At 48.7% G+C, this 17487-nt stretch overlaps 1 protein-coding gene across 4 annotated transcripts in view; it reads right to left on the minus strand.

Moving 5' to 3' along the window:
* SAMD3 (sterile alpha motif domain containing 3) overlaps window positions 1–15821 on the minus strand; it is a 103157-nt gene extending 87336 nt beyond the window's left edge. For 2 of the 4 annotated variants that reach the window (XM_027823213.3, XM_037894780.2), the window contains exon 1: window positions 15580–15771. The gene's annotated coding sequence lies outside the window, so the exon portion shown is untranslated. Of the gene's footprint in view, window positions 1–15579 lie in introns of all 4 variants that reach the window. The other 2 variants (XM_007060780.4, XM_043542887.1) reach the window with 2 other exon arrangements.
* Window positions 15822–17487: the final 1666 nt, after the last annotated feature.

Here is a 17487-nt window from a genome sequence, read left to right on the forward strand (position 1 = left end):
AACGTCTCAATGGTTGCCACAGTCAGCCCTGTCTCCCTTTTTGAAAATGGAGACATGTTAGCATTATGTAAGTCGGCAGGGATTTCTTCGGTGTGCCAGATTTTGAGGAGCAGCAAGTGAAGCTTGTTAGTTAGTGATTTTCCCCGCACTTTCAGTACTTCAGATGGCATGCCATCAGGACCTGGTGCTTTATTGTTCTTCATTTGTTTAGTTGCTTTGTAGACCTCCTCAGGTGTTGGGGGGTTGGCAAGAGTTTCCCAGATTGGGTGCTGAGGGATGGCGTCTATGGTGTCGAAAAGCACAGTCGATTCTTGATTTAGAAGCTTCTGGTAGCGTTCCTTCCAGCGCTCTTAATGGATTCGTTATCTTTAAGAAGAGTACTACCATCTTCGGATCTCAGAGGTGTGAGCCCAGGGTCTTTGGTCCGTACAGGGTCTTTGTGTCATAAAAAAAGCTCCACATATCATGTCTATCAGCGAATGTTTGGATTTCTTTTCCTTTGTCCTCCCACCATTTGTTTTTGATTTCTCAGATCCTCCTTTGAACTTCAGCTTTGAGTTGATGGAAAGAACTCTGCTTCTGACTGTACAGTGGTTGGTTTTGCCAGAAAACTTTTCTCTTCTGCTCCCAAAGGGCTGTAATCTCAATGTTGTTATTGTCAAACCAATCCTGATGGCGGTGGGTAGCAAGGCTGGTGAATTCCTCGCAAGCCTCATGGATGATCTCTTTTAGGGCTTCCCAGTCTTCTTCAACACTTGTGTTGTCATTTCCAGGTGTGCATTTGGTCAATATTTCACTGTGGCGTGTTTGGAAGTTCTCTTGGTGCCCTGAGGACTGAACTCTTTGGATGTTGTATTGCCGTTTGTGTGGTGTGGATTGCTTTCTATGTTTCGGTGCAATCCTGATGGACATGACTGACCTCACCAAGCCGTGGTCAGTCCAGCAATCATCGGCTTCTCTCATGACATGCGTGATTTGGATATCTCTTAGATACTGTGTTCTTACAATGACATAGTCTAGGACAGGGGTCTCAAATTTAAATGACCATGAGGGCCACATGAGGACTAGTACATTGACCCGAGGGCCGCACCACTGACCACCCCCCGTGCTTCCCCGGCCCCACCCCTTCCGTGAGGCCCTGCCCCACCTCTTCCCACTCCTTCCCTGCCCCATTCCAATCCCTTCCCTGAAATCCCCACCCCAACTCTGCCCCCTCCCTGCCCCCAGGGGGTGCAGAAGAGGTGAAGGGTGTGGCAGGGGGCTCAGGGCAGGGGGTTGGGATGCAGCAGGCAGCTCAGGGCAGGGGGTTAGGTTCAGGAGGGGTGCAGAGTGTGGCGGGGGCTTGGGGGGGGGTCAGGGTGCAGGAGGGGTGCGGCAGGGGGTCGGGGTGCAGGAGGGGTGTGGGGTACAGCAGGGGGCTCAGGTCAGGGGGTTTGGGAACGGGGAACCGCGACCAATGGGAGCTTCGGGGGAGGTACCTGGAGGAGCGGCCAGGGCAACACACAGACTCCTGTGGCCCTCCCCCTCCCCCACCTCCTGGCCACTTCCCGGAGCGGTGCGGGGGCAGGGCAGGCAGGCAGGGAGCCTGCCCTGCCCTTGGTGGGCGTCAGGCCGGAGCCGCTCTAGGTAAATGCTGGGGGAGGGGGGGGTCGGGGGTGCCGCGGGGAGCTGGCGGGCCGCGTGTTTGAGACCCCTGATCTAGGAGGTGCCACTGTTTTGAGTGACAAGTTGTTTTATACTTGTTGCTTTGACTGAAGATTGTGTTTATGATCACAAGGTAGTGCTCTGCACGTTTGCTGAGTAGAAGGATGCCATTTGACTTGGTCTTGCCTACTCCTTCCTTCCCAATGGTGCTATTCCATACGTTAGAATCTCGGCCAACTCTTGCATTAAAGTCCCCTAAGAGGATTATCTTATCTGTTTTTGGAATGGATAACATTTTATCAAGGTCAGTGTAAAAGGATTCTTTCTGTTCTTCTTCAGCATCAAGTGCTGGTGCATATGCACTGACGATAGTGGCAAATGACTTATTGATCAAATGCGCAGGGTCATAAGGCACTCGTTGATGCTGATGGGAAACTCAGTCAGGCGGTTGACTAGAAGGTTCTTGATTGCAAAGCCAGCACTGTGTATTCGCCTGTTGCTTGCTGGTTTTCTTTTCCAGAAGAAAGTGTAACCACCGCTCTCTTCCCTCAAGTGGCCTTCATCTGCACATTTTGTTTTGCTGAGAGGAGCGATGTCGATGTTATACCTCGAGAGATCTTGGGCAACAACTGCTGTTCTGTGTTTGGGTCTTTCACTTTTTGATTTGTCTAGTGGACATTACAAGGTGCAAGAAACTTTTTTCAGAGTAACAGCCGTGTTAGTCTGTATTCGCAAAAAGAAAAAGGAGTACTTGTGGCACCTTAGAGACTGACCAATTTATTTGAGCATAAGCTTTCGTGAGCTACAGCTCACTTCATCGGATGCATCCGATGCATGTAGCTCACGAAAGCTTATGCTCAAATAAATTGATTAGTCTCTAAGGTGCCACAAGTACTCCTTTTCTTTTTAAGAAACTTTTTGTTTTTCTACCACATTGGGAGTGATCCCTCTGGACGCGGTTATCCAGTCAGGTATGGTGGGATAGCCTATGTTTGGGGCACCTTTTCTAGCACCTTCCCCATATGGGGTGAGAAGAGGGGTTCCTAAAAAGGCCTGCTCAGTCATACCTTCTGCTGCCAAAAAATGCCCCCCTATCCCAGTCCAGGGGCACATGATGATCATCTTGCGGTCACCGCCTGCGTGTGGGTCTGTGACTAGGAACTCCTGTTGATCACTTCACCTGTCCCCGTCACAACTCACCCATTGTTGCAGGACTTTTATGGGTAGGGGTTGCGAAAAAGTTCTTCCTCTGAAAGAAGCCTGCGTGTGATTAGTTTAACGTGGAGGAGCTGATGGACACCAGCAGCCACATAAATCTTGGCGGAAGAGGCACCTGTGTCCGGTGGCAAGGAGGTCCAAGACAACCAGGGATTTCTTCTCCATTGCAGCATTTGTCCGCCTTCGCAGCAGTTGAGAGGTGATCCTGCTTCATCCACCTGTTCTGCCACTGAGGTCTTATACTGGGTTGTGTTGGGCTGCACTTTGTCTGGTACCTTGCCTTCAACCTTACTGCCATGGGTGACCCTGCCAGGGGTACAGGACTCTCGACAGTTTCGCTCTTAGGGTCTTAAGTATACGCAAGCTTCTCCACCATGTCAAGGTGACCGCCCAAAGAGAATACATTACTAAATGCATTTCATCTAGTAAACGTCTATCAACAATAATATCTAAGTGCTCCTTGTATACATTTTTATGAGAGATAAAAATAGATTTAAAATTTTTATTAAAGCTAATGTTAAAAAAATTATATAATACGTAGGTCAATTATAGTTGTCAGACAATTATAGTTGTAGAGCAGATGCAGCTCAGGTGCAGTAGTTGGCATTAGGTTTCCCCTTGACCTGACCTAAACTCCATCACTTTTCCTAGTCTAAACAAACCCTGAGCATCACGGTTATACTGTTCCCCCATTTCAAAGCAATTGTTAGTCATCAAGTTCCCTCTTCGGGAACAAATTGTTTCATTCCCAGTTGCTCTGATGTTGCTTCAGGTTGTGTTGGAGAGCAGACATTTTTACTACCATTTTCCTCTCCTAAAATATATTGACCTATAACAAAGAGCAGGAACAGGGCAGGGATAGAAAAAAATGTCATGTTACAGAGGGCAAAACAGAAGAAGACAGGGTAAGTCAGTGGGATTCCCTTACTCCCCAGCACCATCCCAATCCCCTGTTGTTCAATTGGTTAGGTCAATATTTTTTCTAAAGGGTTGGGAAGAAGACTCCTTAGTAAATGACTTCTAAATAAGCAAAATACCCATGCATTTGGCTTCTAAAGCAGTTGTGGCCAAGGCCCTGCAGGAGGTCACTCCTGAAGATATCTCCTTCCTATTCAGGTGCATGTTGCCTATTATTTGGGAAATGCAATCCTTATCTAGGTAGGGATGGAAAAAATGGAAGTGACATTTCTCTTCAGCTCACTCCTGGGAGATGCTGCAAATGTGTAGAAAATGAAATCCATGTGGAATGTGATAGAGCTGCAGAAAGACACCTATTTTTAATAGATACCTGACATTTGGTGCCTTACAAGGAATCTGAGCAGCACCTGAATGTAGTCCCTAATTTAAATCTGTGCCACCAGATTAAAGAAATAAAAGGGCATATTTGGGGGAGTTATACCTCACTATCACTACTGATATGTTGTGTGGTTGGTGAAGAATTCTACTCCAGAGAAGTGTAAAATTACTCCAAGTAAGGTCAAAGATTTCACAAGAACTCACGTAGAAACTGCATGTACCGGTGGTTGATTTTCACCCCAGAGTTGGAAGCTATGGTGACCTGTGGCCCAGGTAAACTATTTTTAGAACCCTGCTCCCTTGTTAAGTGGCATTGATCACACTCCTAAAGGATGCCATGATTAAACTGGGCACAACTGTCTTTGCCATTTGGATCCCAAGTTCCATGAAGCACAGAGAGAAACAGCTGATTCCTTCAGAGGCATTCCATGCCTTTGGGTCCCAATCTGGCTGCCTTGTTGAACAAGAAGAATTTCCATGCTGGGCAAATGATGGTAGCCAATGAGGGAATGTATCAGATTCCAAGTTCAGACTGCAGGATACATGACTGCTGAGTCCAGAGTCTGTGGTTTGGTCTCTTCGTTTTGCTCTAGAGTCTAATGCATTTGTATCACTTCTTCACCTCCTGCTACTCTGAAAGATTAGAAAGTGTGGAAATAGAGCAAAGTTGTTTTTTCTCATGATGCAACCTTGCCAAGTGGTGTGAGCCCCTTCCACCCACACTTATGGGAGAAGAAAAGGACCTAGGGGTTACAGTGGATGAGAAGCTAGATATGAGTCAACAGTGTGCCCTTGTTGCCAAGAAGGCCAACAGCATTTTGGGATGTATACGTAGGGGCATTGCCAGCAGATCGAGGGACGTGATCGTTCCCCTCTATTCGACATTGGTGAGGCCTCATCTGGAGTACTGTGTCCAGTTTTGGGCCCCACACTAAAAGAAGGATGTGGAAAAATTGGAAAACGTCCAGCAGAGGGAAACAAAAATGATTAGGGGATTGGAACACATGACCTATGAGGAGAGGCTGAGGGAACTGGGGATGTTTAGTCTACGAAAGAAAAGAATGAGCGGGGATTTGATAGCTGCTTTCAACTACCTGAAAGGAGGCTCCAAAGAGGATGGATCTAGACTGTTCTCAGTGGTAGCTGATGACAGAACAAGGAGTAATGGTCTCAAGTTGCAGTGGGGGAGGTTTAGGTTGGATATTAGGAAAAACTTTTTCACTAGGAGGGTGGTGAAACACTGGAATGCGTTACCTAGGGAGGTGGTGGAATCCCCTTCCTTAGATATTTTTAAGGTCAGGCTTGAAAAAGCCCTGGCTGAGATGATTTAGTTGGGGATTGGTCCTGCTTTGAGCAGGGGGTTGGACTAGATGACCTCCTGACGTCCCTTCCAACCCTGATATTCTATAACAGTGTCTATACATCTGGGTATAGTGATTAGATTATCCACAAATACAAAGTTAGTTTTTAAAAGTCATATGATACATAGAGTACATAATCAGCAATAACCCAAATTTAGGTGAATAGATTAATACAGTTTAGATATTAGAATACTTGGGTACATCACTCATGAAAAGTTGTACAGAAATTTGGTTGTGAAAAGCAAAATATATCAATGAGTGGAGATTGTCCCTCGGTAATTGAGAATTAGGTTGGTTGTCCATTTAGAAAATGCAATCCATAAGGAAAGTATTTGTTACTTTCCTGACTGCGCTTCTCATCGGCGCTCCAGCTCATCCCTCCTGGTATTGCCGATGTCCAGTGATGTGTTCTATGTAGATGTCCCTCGACCGCCTGATGGCATCCGACACCATGAGTTGCTGTATCAACTGAGTGTAATGTTGACCGATTCTGCATTCTCTCAGCACTCGCTCATTACCAGGGTCCCATGCGCCTAAGGCTCCGACGATCAGTGCACGTGTCCGGACCTGGTAACCCTTAGCTCTCAAGGTTTCGGCCAGAGGGGCATATTTCTCTACCTTTCGAGCTTGGGCATCGTGGAAGGCTGGGCTCCTGTTCTCGAATGGCACTGTGATGTCCATAGTACTACAGGAACATAGATCTCCTCTTCCCTCAGGATCCCTTACTTATAAGGTGGGACTCCATCAATCAATTAAGTAAGCACTTGCATGAAGTGATGAATCTTGCACTGTGTCCAGAAGGTAGCAGGATTTGGTGCTACCTGATAGCTGGTGGTAGCAAGTTCCATTATCATGAGCCTGTCACTGAAAAGGCTCTCATCAGTCTTTATGGGGTACACCCTGATCTCCATCAACCAAGGCTGTGTCCTTGAAACAGCCAGTCAACAGCATTCAAACATTTGTGCAATAGGACCCAGGACTGTACAGATAGTGCAAAGAGTGCCAAGCAATAAGACCAGCCTACTAAAACTCTGGAATCTCCCCCAACATTTGATACCATGTAATGAGTAGGGAAGAGAAGGGTTAAGAGTCAAAGGCAAGAAATCAAAGAGAAACTGAAATGAAACCACTGTAGTCACCAATAAAACAAAACAATCACAGCACCACAACCACTCTCACCAGTCAGCACAATGACCTTCTATTTGCACCTCTAAAGCATTCTGTTCAGTCGAGAATTGACGATTACATACTTGGGGAAATGTACACATTAATTATGTGTTAATCTATAATAGTCAACCTGGTACCTCATTTTTACTTAATCAATGACAAATAATTTGGTCCATGTTGTAACCTGATTTTTTCCTTCAAAGCTTCACATTACAGAGTGCAATGTGTATCAGCATGATCATATCTCTTTCTGCAAATGAGGACATTGTCATGCACTTGAAAATAAATAAATTACTGTTCTCAGCTGCACTACAATGTGTCTGTTTTCTGAAGAATTTCTAAATAAAACAACCTCATTATACTTAGGGCTGGTCTACACTGAAACATACATTGGCATAGCTACATCTCTCAGGGTGTGAAAAATATACACCCATGAAAGATGTAACTATGCCAACTTAATCTCCAGAGTAGACATTGCTAGGTTGACAGAAGAATTCTTCCATTGACCTAGCTACTGCCTCTCAAGGAGATGAATTAACCACAGCAACGGGAAAACTCTTCCTGTGGCTGTAGTGAGTGTCTACACTGAAGCACTACAATGGTGAACTACAACAGTCCAGCTGCGCTGCTGCAGTGTTTTAAGTGTAGGCATAAGCTTAGGGCTTATCTACACAGGCAATTTACAGCGCTGCAACTTTCTCACTCGGGGGGTGAAAAAACACCCCCCTGAGCGCAGCAAGTTCAGCGCTGTAAAGCACCAGTGTAGACAGTGCACCAGAGCTGGTAGCTGTGCCCCTTGTGGAGGTGGGTTTTTTAGAGCGCTGGGAGAGCTCTTTCCCAGTGCTCTGCCGCGACCACACAAACCACATTAAAGCGCTGCCATGGCAGCGCTTTAGCTTTGCTAGTGTAGACTAGCCCTTAGTCCAGTGACTAAAAAGCTTGGGCCTGGTTCTCTGCTTTGCACCTGTCATCATTTACAAAGTGGGTGTAATGTGCAAACATTCCGATTTGGTAGTGGTTTTGCACTCACTTTTATCGGTGTAAGTGACATTACCAGGTGCAAAGCAATGGAAAATAAGGTCTTTAATTTATTTATGTCAGTGGGAGTAGCTGAATCGAGGGCAGTAACTGGCCCAGAATCTTCATTTACACTGCGGCAATCTAGGCATTAAGGAATTAGATATGGGTTCCAGACTTCTTGACATTTAAAGAAAGCAAATAATCAAGCAGCCAACCATTTAGATCTACGCAAGGCCATTTACCCCTTTTATGAGCCTTAACTTGTGTTCCCCAGAACCATCCTTTTCCCTTTCTTAAACCAGTTCCACTTTATTTCTTCTAGTTGGGTTGGTCTACACAAAAAGTTTGTACTGCTATACCTATAGCCATTCAGAAAATGCTATAAAGTAATACAATCCCCCAGTGCTGACACAGTTAAGCCGGTATAAAGATGCTTATTTCAGCAAAGCTTATTCCCCTAAATTTACAGGAATACACTATTCCAATATAGACACCTTGATGATAAAATAATACCCTGTTTAGACAAGCACTTTTAAAGGGGACATTGTGGCAGAAAATAATTTACCCACATTATTGAAAGAATGTGATACATAGGGCTAGGTATTATTATTTTGTTACAAGGGTTCAGTTCCCATTGAGCAGTTTAGCCCAATAAGCCTAGTTTACCTTTTTTATATTTTACTTAGCTTGTATAGCAATAGACATGGAGTTTGCATGGCCTACTACTCTACAAAGTTTCTCCTCTAAGCCCTGATCTACACTAGGAGTTGAGGTCAAATTTAGCAGCTTTAAATCGATTTAACCCTGCACCTGTCCACACAACGAAGCCCTTTTTTTTGACTTAAAGGGCTCTTAAAATCAATTTCCTTACTCCACCCTCGACAAGGGGATTAGCGCTTAAATTGGCCTTGCCGGGTCGAATTTGGGGTACTGTGGAAGCAATTAGACGGTATTGGCCTCCGGGAGCTACCCCAGAGTGCTCTATTGTGACCGCTCTGGACAGCACTCTCAATTCAGATGCACTGGCCAGGTAGACAGGAAAAGGCCCGCGAACTTTTGAATTTCAATTTCCTGTTTGCATGGTCACCTGCAGCTTGCTACGCTGGCCAGAGCTCATCAGCAGAGGTGACGATGATGGAGTCCCAGAATCGCAAAAGAGCTCCAGCATGGACCGAACAGGAGGTACGGGATCTGATCACTGTATGGGGAGAGGAATCCGTGCTATCAGAACTCCGTTCCAGTTTTCAAAATGCCAAAACATTTGCAAAAATCACCCAGGGCATGAAGGACAGAGGCCATAACAGGGACCCAAAGCAGTGCCGCGTGAAACTTAAGGAGCTGAGGCAAGCCTACCAGAAAACCAGAGAGGCAAACAGCCACTCCGGGTCAGAGCCCCAAACATGCCGCTTATGTGATGAGCTTCATGCCATTTTAGGGGGTTCAGCCACCACTACCCAAGCCGTGTTGTTTGACTCCTTCAATGGAGATGGAGGCAACACAGAAGCAGGTTTTGGGGACGAGGAAGATGATGATGATGAAGTTGTAGAATGCTCACAGCAAGCAAGTGGAGAAACCGGTTTCTCACCCTGGACCTGGAGCCAGTACCCCCCGAACCAACCCAAGGCTGCCTCCCGGACCCGCCAGGCGGAGAAGGGACCTCTGGTGAGCGTACCTTTTAAAATACTACAAATGGTTTAAAAGCAAGCATGTTTAATGATTAATTTGCCCTGGCATTTGCGGCTCTCCTGGATGTACTCCCAAAAGCATTGCAGTGTATGTTTGCTGGCATTCAAACAACATCCGTTCTTTATCTCTCTGTGTTATCCTCAGGAGAGTGATATCATTCATGGTCACCTGGTTGAAATGGGGTGCTTTTCTTAAGGGGACATTCAGAGGTGCCCGTTTCTGCTGGGCTGTTTGCCTGTGGCTGAACAGAAATGTTCCCCGCTGTTAGCCACGGGGAGGGGTGAGGGGCTAGCCACGTGGTGGGGGGAGGCAAAATGCGACCTTGGAATGAAAGCATATGTGCTTTGTATATAACGTTAACAGCAAGGTTTACTGTGAAAGAGTGTACCCATTGTTCTATAAAATGTGTCTTTTTAAATACCACTGTCCCTTTTTTTTCTCCACCAGCTGCATGTGTTTCAAGGATCACAGGATCTTATCCTTCCCTGAGGCTAGTGAAGATTAGAAGGCGAAAAAAACACACTCGTGATTAAATGTTCTCTGAGCTCATGCTTTCCTCCCACACTGACAGAGCACAGACGAATGTGTGGAGGCAGACAATGTCAGAGAGCAGGAAAGCACAAAATGACCGGGAGGAGAGGTGGCGGGCTGAAGAAAGGGCTGAAGCTGAAAGGTGGCGGCAGCATGATGAGAGGGGGCAGGATTAAATGCTGAGGCTGCTGGAGGATCAAACTAATATGCTCCAGCGTATGGTTGAGCTGCAGGAAAGGCAGCTGGAGCACAGACCGCCGTTTGAGCCCCTGCGTAACCAACTGCCCTCCTCCCCAAGTTCCATAGCCTCCTCAGCCAGATGCCCAAGAACACAGTGGGGGGGCCTCCGGCCACCCAGCCACTCCACCCCAGAGGATTGCCCAAGCAACAGAAGGCTGGCATTCAATAAGTTTTAAACTTTTAAAGTGCTGTGTGGCCTTGTCCTTCCCTCCTCCACCACCCCTCCTGGTGCTTCTCTCCTCCACAACCCCTCCCAGGCTACCTTGGCAGTTATCCCCCTATTTGTGTGATGAATTAATAAAGAATGCATGAATGTGAAGCAACAATGACTTCATTGCCTCTGCAAGTGGTGATCGAAGGGAGGAGGGGAGAGTGCTTAGCTTACAGGGAAGTAGAGTGAACCAAGGGGCGGGGGGTTTCATCAAGGAGAAACAAACAGAACTTTCACACCATAGCCTGGCCAGTCATGAAACTGGTCTTCAAAGCTTCTCTGATGCACCGCGCCCTCCTGTGCTCTTCTAAACACCCTGGTGTCCGGCTGCGCGTAACCAGCGGCCAGGCGATTTGCCTCAACCTCCCACCCCGCCATAAACGTCTCCCCCTTACTTTCACAGAGATTGTGGAGCGCACAGCAAGCAGGAATAACAGTGGGAATATTGGTTTCGCTGAGGTCTAACCAAGTCAGTAAACTGTGCCAGCGCACTTTTAAACGTCCAAATGCACATTCTACCACCTTTCTGCACTTGCTCAGCCTGTAGTTGAACAGCTCCTGACTACTGTCCAGGCTGCCTGTGTACGGCTTCATGAGCCTTGGCATTAAGGGGTAGGCTGGGTCCCCAAGGATAACTATAGGCATTTCAACATCCCCAATGGTTATTTTCTGGCCTGGGAACAAAGTCCCTTCCTGCAGCTTTTGAAACAGACCAGAGTTCCTGAAGATGCGAGCGTCATGTACCTTTCCCGGCCATCCCACGTTGATACTGGTGAAATGTCCCTTGTGATCCACCAGTGTTTGCAGCACTATTGAAAACTACCCCTTGCGGTTTATGTACTCGCCAGCTTGGTGCTCCGGTGCCAAGATAGGGATATGGGTTCCGTCTATGGCCCCACCACAGTTAGGGAATCCCATTGCAGCAAAGCCATCCACTATGACCTGCACATTTCCCAGGGTCACTATCCTTGATATCAGCAGATCTTTGATTGCGCTGGCTACTTGCATCACAGCAGCCCCCACAGTAGATTTGCCCACTCCAAATTGATTCCCGACTGACTGGTAGCTGTCTGGCGTTGCAAGTTTCCACAGGGCTATTGCCACTCACGTCTCAACTGTGAGGGCTGCTCTCATCTTGGTATTCATGCGCTTCAGGGCAGCGAAAAGCAAGTCACAAAGTCCCATGAAAGTGCCCTTACACATTCCACTGGGAATCATCCCAGACCTGCAACACTATGCGGTCCCACCAGTCTGTGCTTGTTTCCCAGGCCCAGAATCGGCGTTCCACGGCATGAACCTGCCTCATTAGCACCATGATGCCTGCATTGCCAGGGCCCATGCCTTGAGAGAAGTCTGTGTCCATGTCCTCATCACTCTCGTCACCGCGCTGATGTCACCTACTCGCCCTGTTTCGCTTTGCCAGGTTCTGGTGCTGCATATACTGCTGGATAATGCGTGTGGTGTTTAATGTGCTCCTAATTGCCAAAGTGATCTGAGCGGGCTCCATGCTTGCCGTGGTGTGGCATCTGCACAGAAAAAAGGCGCGGAACGATTGTCTGCCGTTGCTCTGACGGAGGGAGGGGCGACTGACGACCTGGCTTACAGGGTTGGCTTACAGGGAATTAAAATCAACAAAGGGGGTGGCTTTACATCAAGGAGAAACAAAAACCACTGTCACACAGGATGGTCCCCTCAAGGATTGAACTCAAAACCCTGAGTTTAGCAGACCAATGCTCAACCCACTAAGCTATCCCTCCCTCTCATATTTCAGGCAGGACTTCACGGAGGGAGGGAGGGGGGAGCAAATGAATACAAAACAGATCTGGTCTATTTCTTGTTTTGATCCACTCCATCTATCTTTTACATCTTTGGCTGTACAAAGATCATCATCTACAGTGCAGAAGGACTGCAAGCTATCCACATCTCTTGACTGCTCTGCAGAAGATGGTACAATAGGACTGCTAGCCATCCTCATCTCCTGCCTGCCCGGCAAAAGATGGTACAATAGGACTGCTAGCCATCCATATTTCCTGCCTGCTCACCATAAGATGGTACAATACTGCCTGCAGGACTAAAGAGAGTGACCTGGTCGAGTCACTCCTAATGTAGTCCCTGCACCCATGTCTGCCCAGGCGCTCGTGACCGACGCGGCCACGAGCACCTCGGACATGACGATGACGGCTACCAGTCCTATTGTACCGTCTGCTGCCACAAGGCAATGGGTTGCTGCTGCTGTGTAGCAATGCTGTACCGTGTCTGCCAGCACCCAGGAGACATACGGTGACATATGCTGAGCGGGCTCCATGCTTGCCGTGGTATGGCGTCTGCACAGGTAACTCAGGAAAAAAGGCGCGAAACGATGGTCTGCCCTTGCTTTCACAGAGAGAGGGAGGGAACGGGGGCCTGATGACATGTACCCAGAACCACCCGCGACAATGTTTTTTTGCCCCATTAGGCATTGGGATCTCAACCCAGAATTCCAATGGGCAGCGGAGGCTGCAGGAACTGTGGGATAGCTACCCACAGTGTAACGCTCCGGAAGTCGACGCTAGCCTCGGTACTGTGGAAGCACTCCGCCGAGTTAATGCACTTAGAGCATTTTGTGTAGGGAAACACACAATCGACTATATAAAAACGATTTCTAAAAAAACAACTTCTATAAATTCGACCTAATTTCATAGCGTAGACATACCCTGACTCTGCTGAACTAGGTTTGCCCCATACTGCTCTTCAAGGAAAGTGCAATCAGGTGTCACAGCAATTTGTAATGCTTACAAGGAAACTGAGGTGCAAGGGTAATTCTAACTTTCAGCTTCCTGAAAGAGAGGAGCATACAATCCTCTCTCATTCACCGTACAATTCTACCTCATTTTAGCACGTGCCTTTTAGAAAGCCTCCCACCAAAGCAGCAAGCAAAAAAGGAGGATTTGGGGAAAATATTACACTATAACACCATTTTGCAAAGATAAGGTATCTTCAGAAGCAACACTTGTGGTCAAGGTTAGGTGGTGAGATAAGCAAAAGTCTCTCCCAAAGAACCAGATGCACAAAATACGCCAGATGAGCCCTAAAAGCGATTCAGAGGGAAAAATGTGCCATCAACCACTTCGCACTTCACCACCAGCCAAGGCTCTCAAAGCACTTTCCACACAGTACATGTATCGTCTACTCCTGGGGGAATTGTGCGCCAATGCACAATTTTGCAGAAATTAATGTGCAAGCAGAATTTCCTTTCCCCCAAAGAAATGGGCTGCAGCGCTGCTAGCCACCACTGGACTCGGCAGAGCCCAGCTTGCACATAGAAGACACTGCTGCGGGGAGGGAGAGGGAGCTAGAGGGTTCCTGGCAGCTGCAGTTCCCAGCATGCCCTGAGGGAAGGAGAGGGCTGCATGCAGGAAAGTCCACGCAAGCCTGGGACCAAGCATCAAGCTGTTTCTCCCTCTGTATTCCCTGGACTCATGGGGGACAGGCAGGGGGACGGGTGTCTGGGCAAAGGGGGGCCCAACGGCTGGGCTCTGGGGAGGAGAGTGTTCGGGTGTATTGACAGGGGGTGGCCCGCAGGTGGGCTCTTGAGGGGAAGAGGTTGTAGGTGTCTAGCTGTGGAAGGGGGAGGGCAAAGAAACAAGAACTGGGTTGTCATAGGGGTTTCTTTAGTTCTCTACTCCTGGGGGAATTTGTGTGTGTGTGTGTGTATATACACTGTTACAGACATACTTGCTGACAGATATTTTAAAATACATTACCAAAATAATTGAAACTGGCGTAATTATGTAGTGTTATTTTTACAAATAAAATTTGCAGAATTTAAAAATATTGTGTGCAGAATTTTTTATTTTTTGGCACATTTCATTTTATTGGTTGCCAACTTTCTACTTGCACAAAACCAAACACCTTGCCCCGCCCCCTGCCCTGCCTCTCCTCTGAGGCCGTGCCCATCCCCTGCCCCTTCTCTGAGGTGCCGTTCCTTGCTCACTCCAACCCCCCTTCTTCTGTCGCTCGCTCTCCCCACCCTCACTCACTCGCTCATTTTCACCGGGCTGGCTCAGGGGGCTGGGGTGCAGGAGGGGGTGAGGGCTCTGGCTGGGCGTGTGGGCTCCTGGGTGGGGCCAGAAATGAGGAGTTCAGAGTGCAGGAACGGGCTCCAGGCTGAGACAATGGGTTGAGCTGCAAGATGGGGTGAGGGCTTCAGCTGGGGTGGGGCCAGGGATGAGGGGTTTGGGGTGAAGAAGGATGCTCCAGGCTGGGATTGAGGGGTTCAGAGGGTGGGAGAGAGATCAGGGCTGGAGTTGGGGCAGGGGATTGGGGCACGGAAGGGGATGAGGAGTGCTGGCTCTGGGCGGCACTTACCTCAAGTAGCTCAAGAAAGCAGCAGCATGTCCCCTCTCCAGCTCCTACCCAGAGGTGCAGCCAGGGGGTTCTGCACTCTGCCCCGTCCGCAGGCACCACCCCTACAGCTTCCATTGGCCGTGGTTCCCGGCCAATGGGAGCTGTGGAGTGGTGCTTGGGGCGGGGACAGCGTGGAGAGCCCCCTGACTGCTCCATGTGTAGGAGGCGGAGGGGGAACATGCCGGCTGCTTCCTAGGAACCGCGCAGTGCAGAGGCTAGCAGAGAGCGTGCCAGCCCCGCCAACCGGATAGTCAAGAGCCCGGTCAGCGGTGCTGGCTGGAGCCGTCAGGATCCCGTTTCGACCGGCTGTTCCGGTCAAAAACCCGACACCTGGTCCCCTTAGCGCAGAATGCCCCCAGGAGTCACCTTCCGAACCAGGGTTAGCAGACAGCGCTCTGGCGAGGGGGTGGGCAGCAACAGAGCCTACCTAAGACAAAAGCCCCGAATACCAGGTCATCTGGCCACGCTCCTCTGCACACCCGCTGAGGTGGGGGGGGGAGGCCGGGAGGCTCACTCCACACGCCCGGACGCAGAGCGCGCACACGCCACGCCAGGGCCCCGTTCAGCCGGGCAGCCCCGCCGCGAGAGGCAGAGCCGGGGCAGGTGAGCCCAGGGCACCGCGGTGCGTGGCCGGGGCGCACGCCGGCCGCGTCTGGGGTCGGAGAAAGGGGCAGCGAAGGCTTCAGTTCGCAGCCGCCTCTCCCCTCCGGCCCCGGCCCCGCCCGCTCCCTCTGCCCCCTGCCTTTGGGCTCGGCGGGACCGGAGCTGCGGCCCGCGGGCCAGCCCTCCCCGGCGCTGCTTGCACCGTGCCCCCATTACCTGCCCCGCTCAGCCGAAGACTCTGTCCCGAGCAAACTTCATGCAAAGCTGCCTTTGCCTTTCCTCCGGGGCGGCGCTTCCCCTTCCGGTGCGGGGGCTGGCTCTGCGCCGCGGTGGGAGCAGGGCTCCGGCTCGGGAGCTGGGAGAGACAGGAGCCGTGCAGGAGCGCCCGCCCGGGGTGCGCGGGAGAGTGGGCGGGGACGGGGGTGGGGCGCCGGCTCATTGGGAGATGCCGCGGGTGCTTTTGCCAAAGCAAAACGGGCTGGTTTGCTGGGTGCAACCCGCAGCACGTTCTGAGGGAGGAGAAAACAACCGCGGCCGCAAGCTACAAACACGCGCTCCCTGGCTGCTGCCGCCGCTGGCTCCGCCCTGGTGCGTTTCTGGGCCCGGGCAACATCTTCTGAGTGGGGCTCTCAAGCCCCAGGCAGCCCGTGGCTTTCTGCTGCGGCTCCTCTGAGCTAGACAATCCGATGGAATGTTTCTGGTTCCAATATAAAGGACAAACTGTGAGCTGTGCCTTAAAAGACCGAAAATGAATAGATAATCTCCTGGGTCTGATGGTCGATAATTAATCCTGTTTGATTGGGGGTTTTTTGCTTGTTTTGTTTTTGTCTGTAAACGATTCTTGACTCTGAGTTTGGACTCTTGGAGCTGGTTTTGAATTTAGATTGAGGAAGGAACAAGATGCCCTTCGAAAGAACATGATTATTTTTAAGTGACCCTTGAAATCACTGTGTTCAACCCCTGTACATCAAGTGACCTCCTGAGGTGCCTTCCAACCCTGGTATTCTATGAGTCTAAGGTGTGATTTACATCACTGCAGTTTACCACTGTTTGAAACCAGGCTTGCATCACTGTGCTAGGAGGCTGCATGAAGAGCAGGTGCTGTCAAATCCCCCAAGTAGACAAGGCCAGCTGTGTTTTAAAATATTTAAACAATAGGGTTAACCATGACCAGCTAACAGGTTTTTTAGAAAACAACTGTCCTAGTCCACTATAAGGGGAAAGTTGAGTTTAACATTGTGTTAGTAAACAATTTCTCAATGCTTTTTTCCTCCAGTATAGACAAGCCCTTCAAGGGAGCTTGCAGATGAAGGAATCAGTCATTTGTGGATGTATGGGTTTACAGAGCTGCTTTTTCTTACTGTGTAGCTCCCACAATAAGCAATGGATCCATTGTTCTGGAATCAAACCCTGGTCGATTGCTTGGAAGAAAGCTATGTTCACCATTATACCACCAATGCATCGGGCTCAAATAAGCAATGGAAGGAGTGGCGTTCCACTTCTATAACTCAAGTAAATGATGTGCATCATTTTGAAGTGTATTTGCATAATTATATAAATATAACTAAAGGTTACTGAATGATTTGGCAATTACTTAACATTGCCATATACTTCCCACCTAATTCAGTGTAGTTCTGCCATTGTGCACAGTGTTTTGTACATAGTTCACACAATCTGCTATTACATGTTAGAGCAAGTCAACCTCAGATTTTTAGGTCAAGAACCATCTGATCAATTCTGATGGCATATTAAATCAGCGGGATAAGGAAGAGCCTGCAATCAATTCACATGGTAAAACTAAAAACAGTTCCTTCAATGACTCATGTTTACTCAGTATGAGCAGCCATTTAACTAAATTGGTTTCCATTGTGTGGGCACGCTTAGTCTAGATTTAAACAAAATCAAAATATGGCATTCTTAATCCAAAATAAGTGTAACCACCTTGAAGTTGCAACTGATTTAACTAATTGAGATTGTTCAGTTAAGTGCTCAAACTGATTGTGTACACCAGCCCTAAGTCATAGCAGCAGCTTCTGAAGAAGTTAAGTACTACACTGGAGAGAGAAGTGACTGGGGAAATAGTGCCTTTTGTCTGTTTAAAATCCTTTGTTTCACTACAGCCAG

Source organism: Chelonia mydas, chromosome 3, assembly GCF_015237465.2.
Source record: "Chelonia mydas isolate rCheMyd1 chromosome 3, rCheMyd1.pri.v2, whole genome shotgun sequence".
Lineage (NCBI taxonomy): Eukaryota > Metazoa > Chordata > Testudines > Cheloniidae > Chelonia > Chelonia mydas.